The sequence below is a fragment of the Prenolepis imparis genome, unplaced genomic scaffold, assembly GCF_030444845.1.
Source record: "Prenolepis imparis isolate NDT839.2.m4 unplaced genomic scaffold, iyPreImpa1.0 SCAF_14, whole genome shotgun sequence".
NCBI classification, from domain to species: Eukaryota; Metazoa; Arthropoda; class Insecta; order Hymenoptera; family Formicidae; genus Prenolepis; species Prenolepis imparis.
This window is the reverse complement of record NW_028141172.1, coordinates 11,657,861-11,668,091: the sequence shown is the minus strand read 5'-3', so window position 1 is coordinate 11,668,091 and position 10,231 is coordinate 11,657,861. Positions and strand designations below refer to the sequence as shown.

Here is a 10,231-nt window from a genome sequence, read left to right as displayed (position 1 = left end):
TAAAAAACAATTAAATTTTATTACAAGTAACAGTGCAGTTTATTTGAGTAACTAAAACGTGTAATATAATAATATTACATACTGTATAATATAATAAAATAAAACTATACAAAAAACTAAAAAGTATGATGCATTGAGAAAGGATGTATAGAACTTGAAAATTTTATTTTGCTTATAAATGGATGTATAATTTGTATTGTAGCAGGTATACTTTACGGGATGAGGAATGCAGTGATAAATAATAACACTTGGTTAGACTAAAAAATATAATCACAGGGCAACGGACGGAAAATAAGTCAAGACAGGACAAAAAGACATACGCTAAAGCTATATAAGAGAGCGCATACTCGATACATAAGTTACTAGGGGCAGCACTTGATATAGTACTACCTCAAGCGCCATATATGGATTTATAGAGATATAAATTAAATTCTAACAAATATAGTACAAAATTAAACTTAATTAAGACGAAATATTAAAATTTGACTGTATTATGTTTGTGTTTCTATTGCTATTTTTAAGAATAATAATGATTAATATTAAAGAGATTCTCTGTTAATTTTTCACTATTTTGATACATACATACATACTGTATATGACACTTGAATTGAGTTTTATGATTTTTCATCAATTTGTAAAAAGATCTTATTTACTTTATTAAATATTTATAATAATTTAATGATATATATATAATAAGACATGTAAAATAATTTTTATTTAACTAAATTAATTCAAAAAGTCAGCGTCATTTTGATGTGTCAAGTATAGTTACATTTGTGCTATTTACATATAAAGGAATGTCGACTATATTGGTATAATAAAATTCAAATTGTATCAATTAACTTTATAGGGCCAATAGTTAAATGAACAATATACGTAACAGCAATCTATTCCAATCTAACTAGAAAAATGTATATATATATAACATTCATAGTATATCCATTTATATAGCCATATGAATATAGATATCCATTTAAATAGTTATATGTAGAATATGCACATATTCTTATATAACGTGATAATGTCAATCGAAAGTATATGGTATCCTGTTTTCTAGAATTTGTTTGCGTTAAAAGATATAACAATAATCAAAAAGAATTTCGAAAAAATTTTAAGTACAAAAATTAATATAATTTGTATAATCACATATATACACATAAAAGACAATATTTTAAACATTTTTATTCTTGAAATACAAACGTTATTATTGAAATTTTAAGCCTAACTGACGGATTATTAAAAAGTAAACTCGCTTGTTCTAAAAAGTTAACTAACAATCGCTAAAAGACTAAATCATTAGCTCTAACTATCAGCAAAATTGCTTCAGGAATCGAAGAGTGTAACATTTTCATATATCATTTGTTAAAATGGAACCAATTATGAATTCTTATTAAATAATCGTTATTCTGCCTATTCTGCGGGACTTTTTTATTAATACAAGAATCATGTTTGATATATTGCAAGAAAATATGTTGAAAAATAATAGAAATAAATATTTTAGAAATGAAATTACATAATATTTAACACATTATAAATGAGGAATGGAATTATAAATAAAAATATCATGCTTATATTTTTCCAAAACAAAAAATTTTATGCTCATTTTAGTTATTTCGACATATATGTTATTTTTTATGGTAATCTTATTTATATATATTTTTATATTTACTATTTTATTTATCATTAATGATACCGTGGAATTTCTGGCCTAGCTGCCTTACTTATTTCTTTTTTATGTTATGTTTCATTAAGGATATTCCAGTGCCCGAAAACAACAATCATCTCATTTTACAAAATCTCCAGCCGGATCAGAATTATTCTGATAGCGTGACTATAACACTGCAAAAAATGGGCGTGTCCGATGTGTGTTCAACGTGTGTAGAAATAAGACATAACACACTTTGCTCACGTGTACTGAACGGCTACTGTGTTGATACTACACACTTTGAACAGAATATTCGTTTTACAATACACGTAAATGTGTAGTTTTAATATGGTTACACTGCAAAAACAAGTGTGTTACTTTTACACATTTTAAGCGTGTTATTCTGTAGACACTTTTTACACGTTTCATCGTGTGTAAAATAAGAACACACGTGTGTTGAATGTATGCATCTATGCGTGTTGTTTTTACACGTTTTACGCGTATTCGTTGCATTATGTGTATACGATGTACATGATGCAACATTTTGCACGTTACTTCTACGGCCGTCGAACACCCCTAAAATTGTTTTACAGCGGGATTTCTAATTTTTTTGATTAATTTTTCGTATGGATTTTCCGTAGGATTAATTTATTTATATGTTTATATTAAATTTTTATTTCTTTTATACGAATTTAAACACAAAATACAAACTTTTAATACTGATCTGATCAATTATTAATGATTTTATAAATTATAATATTTTGTTATACATATATTTGTATAGAGTTGTGTTTACATATATATATTTTAGTTAGGTAGCATGTTATATAGATAGGTCTATATATTAGTTAGCTTATATATTATACATTTTTATTACATGATTAGTCACCCATTACAGAGTTAGTCATTATATATTTTCTTTAGTTCTTTGTATTTTTTTTCAATTAATTTTTTAACACACTTATAAATGTGTTTCTTTTTTCCGTGTTAGTTTCGCTCGTGCGTTATTATCAACGTGTGTTGTACCGTACGATATGTGTAACATAGTACTTTCTGTATTATATCAACACGCTTTAAGTGTGTTTGAATTAACGTGTTGTTAACGAGTTGTAATCGAGAAGTGTATATAACACCTAACCATATTAAAACTACACATTTACGTGTATTGTACACGTATTATTCTATTCAAAGTGTGTAGTATCAACACAGCAGCCGTTCAGTACACGTGAGAAAAGTGTGTTATGTGTTATTTCTACACACGTTGAACACACATCGAACACGGCCATTTTTTGTAGTGTAGGTGTTATACACATTTTCTCGACGCAACTCGTTAACAACACGTTAATTCAAACACACTTAAAGCGTGTTGATATAATACAGAAAGTACTATGTTACACATATTGTACGGTACAACACACGTTGATAATAACGCACGAGCGAAACTAACACGGAAAAAAGAAACACATTTATAAGTGTAAAAAAAAATTAATTGAAAAAAAATACAAAGAACTAAAGAAAATATATAATGACTAACTATGTAATAAAAATGTATAATATATAAGCTAACTAATATATAGACCTACCTATATAACATGCTACCTAACTAAAATATATATATGTAAACACAACTCCATACAAATATATGTATAACAAAATATTATAATTTATAAAATCATTAATAATTGATCAGATCAATATTAAAAGTTTGTATTTTGTGTTTAAATTCGTATAAAAGAAATAAAAATTTAATATAAACATATAAATAAATTAATCCTACGGTTGTCAAAATCGTCATGGGTTTGCTGGCTACATATTATATTTGGGATACAGCGTATCCATTGGCGTACGATAATGTAATGGGTTTTATTGACCATAAGGTACTTGGAACCGACATTAAAAATCACACGATCCACAAATTCATACGAAAAATGAATCAAAAAAATTAGAAATCCCGCTGTAAAACAATTTTAGGGGTGTTCGACGGCTGTAGAAGTAATGTGCAAAATGTTGCATCATGTACATCGTATACACATAATGCAACATTTTGCGCGTTACTTCTACAGCTGTCGAACATCCCTAATTTTGGCGGCAAATATCGTGATAAAAAATTCAGGATTTAGATTAATAGGTGTAAAATATATATTTATCACATAGTTTATCATATTATTCACATAACATAACATCCACAGTGTATATATACATGTATATATATATATATATATATATATATATACATATATTATTTATCATAGTTCGCTTCATATATGTATATTAATCATTGGCACACGCTAATGTAATAAAATATGTATTAATATAAAGTGTATATATATATATATATATATATATATATATATATATATATAAGACCCCAGATAACACCCCTAAAATTTTGGCGGCAATTATCCAACACGAACACGCGTAAAATGTGTAAAAACAACACGCATAGATGCATACATGCAACACACGTGTGTTCTTATTTTACACACGATGAAACGTGTAAAAAGTGTCTACAGAATGACACGCTTAAAATGTGTAAAAGTAACACACTTGTTTTTGCAGTGAAGAAATGAAGTCGATGAAGACGATGAAGTTACATTTGCAAATATGTCCATGAACCCTGAATCTATTGGTAAGATGCAATGAATATATAGAACGTTAATAAAAAATTAACAAAAAATTTAAAAGTTGTAAGTATAATGTAAATTTAAGAGGGAGTAAAAATTAAATTTAAAAAAATATCAAACTATTTTCTAATAACAAAGGTAATATAAAATTTATTTTCGAAAAGAGAGAAAAAAATGTATACACTGTATGTAAAATAAAGCAGAATTTAGATAACACCATCAATTTCATTATTTTTCTTGTTTGTTTTAAATCTGTCGCAAATAATATACTTCTGATTTGTGAATAAATAGGAAATTTTAGAAAAGTATTTAGCACTTTATTGGAAGCTTTTTTGTTTATAACTTAGCAATTACTTCTCTAACATAAATCTTGAAACACATACATACACACACACATTCACAAGGATTGTATGTTATTTCATTATTTTAAAGACTTGCTACGTTAATTTTGTTATATAAGTTTTTTTTTCTTTTTTCTATATTTTCATTGCACGTTAAATTATTATTATTTTCTTTAATTTACCGAGATAATCAACTTAAAGATATTAATATGTACCATCTTAAAATCTGTAGGAAAAATTCCAAGCAAGCCAAGAGCATTCGTAGAGTTCAAAGGATTTCTAAATGAAAAAATCAACATTTCTGTAACATTCAGGTGAAGAATCTAACTTCTTAGTCTATATCCTTTTTCTCTCTAAAATTTAACATATAAAAATATTAATTTTGTTAAAAAATGTTAAATATGAAAAGACTAAAATTTATCTTACAGATGGAATCGACCTAAATTTGGAAACAAAGTGATACAAGGATATACAGTACAATGTTGGTACATCGAAAACCTAAAAAAGATTCAAATCTGTGACGACAAAATTATTTTAACTATAATGGAGCACAGAACATAATCTAAAACCTAATACAACGTACTATTATCGAGTACGAGCGCATACTAAAGCTGGTGCTGGTCCTTATACGGATTTAATGAACGTATCAACCACGCATGAAAATCCGATACCTCAATTATTAATAAAAACAAGGAGAAGTATCAAAATATGGGACCTAGATTCAAGAAACTACGTTAATAATCCTTTAATATCCCTAATGACAATTTTATTACAAGAGATGTCGCTTATTCTGTAGCAGAACATAAAATTTATTGGCTCCAGTCGATTATTAATGTGCTTGAGTATACAAAAGATTTAATGATATGGGATATGAATACAAATAATATTACAAAAATAACTAGCCTTAAAATAAATTCACGCAATCTCTGCATCGATTGGATAGGAAGAAATCTATATTGGATGGAATATGACGACTCAGCAAAATCCATTATAAAGCTGGACTTAACAATGTGGCAAAATGGCATAGTCAAATATGATAAGATTTTGAGCAGAGAAAATCTTATTTATTTAACTATACAGCCGTCTATGAGGTACATTAACTTTTATTCACTTGAAAAAATGAACATTTTTGTCTCTTTCAGTTAAGAATTTATATTATTTTCCAATTTTGCAGTAATTCACTATGATTTTGTAATAAAGATAAAGAATCATAAAATTATTAATTATCATAAAATTGTAACAACCTAAGCTTATTATTCTTTTAACTTCATGATTAAAATTATGTTTTATAATACACATTTAGAATAATATATATATTTTCCAGATTTTTATATTGGATAGAAGAGTTTTTAGATATGCAGTTTGTAATAATGAAATCGGATCTTGACGGAAAAAATGTGCAACCTTTTTTAGAAACCAATACGACCTTCTGTGCATACGATGTATCATTCTCAAGATTTTATTATGATATGATACTTGACATCACAAATACAGAGGAGCCGCTAATATACTGGCTAGAAAGACATGAATTATTTGTGGCGAACATTAAAATAAATAAATGCAATTCAATTTCAATCGCTGAAATTGGCACGATGTTTACGTCACATTTGATAATTTATAAAACAAACATTTATGCAAATAGATATAATGTAAATACATCATCAGGTACTTATCTTTATATTTTAAAAAAGAAGTATGCACTTCTCGACAGTGAAAAAAACGCATCTAAACACGTGCAAATAATAAAAAGCACGGATCACTTTGCTCCCATAATATCGTTTGGTAAATCATCCTCCTTACAACCATATCCTCGGACGGAATGCCTTACGCCTGATGAAAAGAATTATAATATTACAATAGTAAAAATAACAGCGCACAGTATTGTTTTGAACTTTACAAAACCAAATCGCAAGCACAAATGCAAAAACAACATACCTACTATTAAATAAATCATCTACGTAAGCTGTTTGAATAATAATCTTCATAACAAGTTCGATGAATTCTATATACAGACATACGAGCAATATTATGATATTCAGAATTTAACACCGTTTACAAAATACAAGCTGAAGCTAGCTGTGAGCAATTTTTACTCTGATCCATTATCGATGGACCTGCAATTCCGATCGGAAGTCATACTAAGAACTAACGAAAGCAAACTCAATGCACCAGAAAATGTGAACGTTCAGGTTCTGACGCCGACTATAGCGGCAGTTTATTGGATGCTACACACGAAACTGAATTGTGCGACAGTAACTTATAGAGTATATTGGGAGTCAATTAACTTGGTGAACAGCACGCAACCGATAGAAGAACCATTTATTAATAATAAAGTAGACAACAAATTTTTTACAATATTTTTTATAATCCAACCGTTGCTGCCAGAACAGAAATACTTTGTATATGTACGTGTGTATCCAGCTAACTACAGCAATTTATATAATGACAGTTTGAGCAAAACTGTGTACACGTACTCGGAACCGAACAATATTACTTTGAGCGGAGTTAACAAAAACAATATGAATATTTCGTGGATTCCTAGCGTTAATCTGACGATACATTACATACTGGAATACAAAAATGATGTGATGCAAAAGTGGCAAATCGCAGATAATTTTGAGACGAATTATGATGAAACAGTAATGTATTATATAGAAAACTTGCTACCGGCAACTTTATACAAGTTTCGTTTAATACTGACATATCCTGAATACGAGAACTTTACATGGCCATCTGATGAAAGATTCATTTTTCAAACACATGGTAAGCAAATATGATAATATGTAGATATTTTAATATGATCTGTTTATTTTACATACATATAATGAATTACTGAATTTTAAGAATTAAATATTTTTAATGATAAAAATATAAGTAGAAATATTCAAATAAGACAAAAAAATTAAAACTATATTTGTATGTAACAAAGGTGACGATTCGATAATTCGAGCTTCGCAATATAATCTAACATTGATGTTAAGCCTTGCTGCTACCGTTATTGTAATCTGCATCTGCTAATTTATTTATTGTTGTAAGTATATTTAATACAAATTATTTAAATTACAAATTATGATTAATGTAATAAGTGGAGAGATTTTTCAGAAAACATTAACTTATTTGTTTAAAGAGCAAAATTTAAAATTTGCAATGCATAATATTATTTAAATATATTATAACTTTATATAACAGTATACCGACAACGCAGAGAAGATAACGAGCAAGTTTTGACTAGGATTCTACATGAGGTACTTATCGGAAACGTTCAGCATAATGCGTTATACAGTCCTGCGTTGCAATATAATCCAAATAAATTTATGCTGACTAAAATCAGACGTGAGCAAATCACACTAACGAAACTCCTTGGCAGCGGCGCATTCGGAATGGTAAATTTTTCGTAATGTCATATTTTAAGTCATTAATGTTTAGATGTAGAAATAAGAAATACACATTTCTTAGTAAATGTTACACCGAAAAAATTGTTTTCTTGAAATGCATTAATAAGTCCTCTTAATAGATATTCTTAATGAATAAGATTATTTCCTTCTTTTAAATTGAGAATATATTCTTATTTTTTATGCAACTTCAGCGCCGCACTAAATAAATATAATAAATTAATAATAAATTTAAAATAAAAATTAATAACGTAAAATTATTTGAATTTATAATAAATTTATAAGTTTACAATCAATATTAAAAGTAATAACATAATAAGCAAAATGTGTATTTAAGTATGTCAAATACATAAAAAAATATTCAATTATATGTGTAACATTTAAATATACATGTAATAAGTAACAAATGTCCATTTATAAGGCTGTTTTTTGTTATATTGATTAATAATTTTAATAATACACGGATAAAAAAACATCTCATCAAGTATATATTCTTGCATGTTAAGAATATCTCTTTAGAGAATTTTTCTCCTAAATTAAGAGGATCTTTTTACCGCTTATTTTACTGGAAGATATTATAAAGATAAGTGGCATATACTTAAGATGAGAATACAATTTTTTCGGATATATAAATCAACTTTTTAAATTAAAAGAAATAGTAATACACTAATTTTCATGAGATATACATATGCACTTTATTTTTTATCGTTGAATTATTGAAAATAAATTAAAATATATATGTATAATGTTATATAAAATTAAATTATCTTTTCTTGTTTAATAAAAGTTACATTAATTTTTAATATTTCGCAGGTGTACCAAGGGAATGTCAAGGATTTAGAAGAACCGGGATCAGAGACATCCGTTGCCATAAAAATGTTAGAAAAGTGTGCTTCTGTCGAAGAAAAAAAGAAATTCTTGCAAGAAGCTAAACTTATGAGTCACTTTAGACACGAACATGTGTTAAGATTATTAGCTGTCTGCTTAGACGAGGATTCTCCATTACTCGTGTTGGAATTAATGGAAACTGATCTGCTAAAATATTTGAGAGAGTGTCGAATATTACAACCTTCTGATTTACACGCTTTGCGTCTACAAGACTTGCTCGCTATGTGCGAAGATGTTGCGCGAGGCTGTTGCTATTTAGAAGAGCTGCGCTTTGTGCATAGAGATCTCGCGTGCCGAAATTGTTTAGTGTTTGCGAGAGATCGTGAGAATCGTATTGTCAAAATCGGTGATTTCGGACTTGCTAGAGATATTTACAGAAATGACTATTACCGCAAGGTAGATATAATTAATAAAAAAAGATGAAACTTTTTGATAGTGTTTTTCTATTATAGCTTTTTATAATATTATATATATCTTTAATCAAATATATATATATATATATATATATATATATAATTTAAGAAAAATGAAGATTATGCATATATTTTTGTATATATTTCTCCAATATATATGTATATAATGTATAATGCAAAATATTAGTAAACAAAATGTATAATGTAAAATATTAGTTTTTTGCTTAAGAATATTTATTGCAAAAATGGATAATTAGAATAAGATATTTATCTTTGTTAAAATTTTATTTTAGGAAGGAGAAGGTCTGCTTCCTGTTCGCTGGATGGCACCGGAATACCTAGCGAACGGAATATTTACTTCTCAGAGCGATGTTTGGTCATTCGGAGTACTAATGTGGGAGATTACATCATTGGGTGAGCAACCTTACTCTACAACAAAATCTAATCTCGAAGTGATAAGTTACGTACGCGAGGGAGGCAAGTTGCAGATGCCTCTCGATTGTCCATCCTCATTATATCAGTTGATGCAGCGTTGCTGGGGTGTAGCAAATGCCAGACCAAATTTTAAACTTTGTCTGAACAATATTATAGATCTAAGAAGTGACGCAGAATTGCATCCAATATGAATATTATCTAGTTGGCACAATTAATTAATTAATTATTTGAACATGTGTATATTAAAGCGAAACAAATTTTTGCACATCTATTTGAGATATTTGAAAATATGTCTGTATTATACGTCTGTATACATATTTGCATAAAAAAAATTTTAAACTTTATATACTTTGTTTACTAACACTGAAAAATAAAAAAAAAACAAGTAGTTATACCAGTGTTCAAATAGATAACTACTTTTGATTTTAGTTATAAATGGCATTTAGAGATAGGTGAAATTACTATAAAATGTGTAATGTACTAAATTCTATAC

General features: G+C 27.6%; 1 pseudogene; it reads left to right on the top strand.

The window, feature by feature from the left end:
• Positions 1 to 4,848: 4,848 nt before the first annotated feature.
• On the top strand, positions 4,849 to 9,981 carry LOC145945065 (proto-oncogene tyrosine-protein kinase ROS-like; annotated as a pseudogene).
• Positions 9,982 to 10,231: the final 250 nt, after the last annotated feature.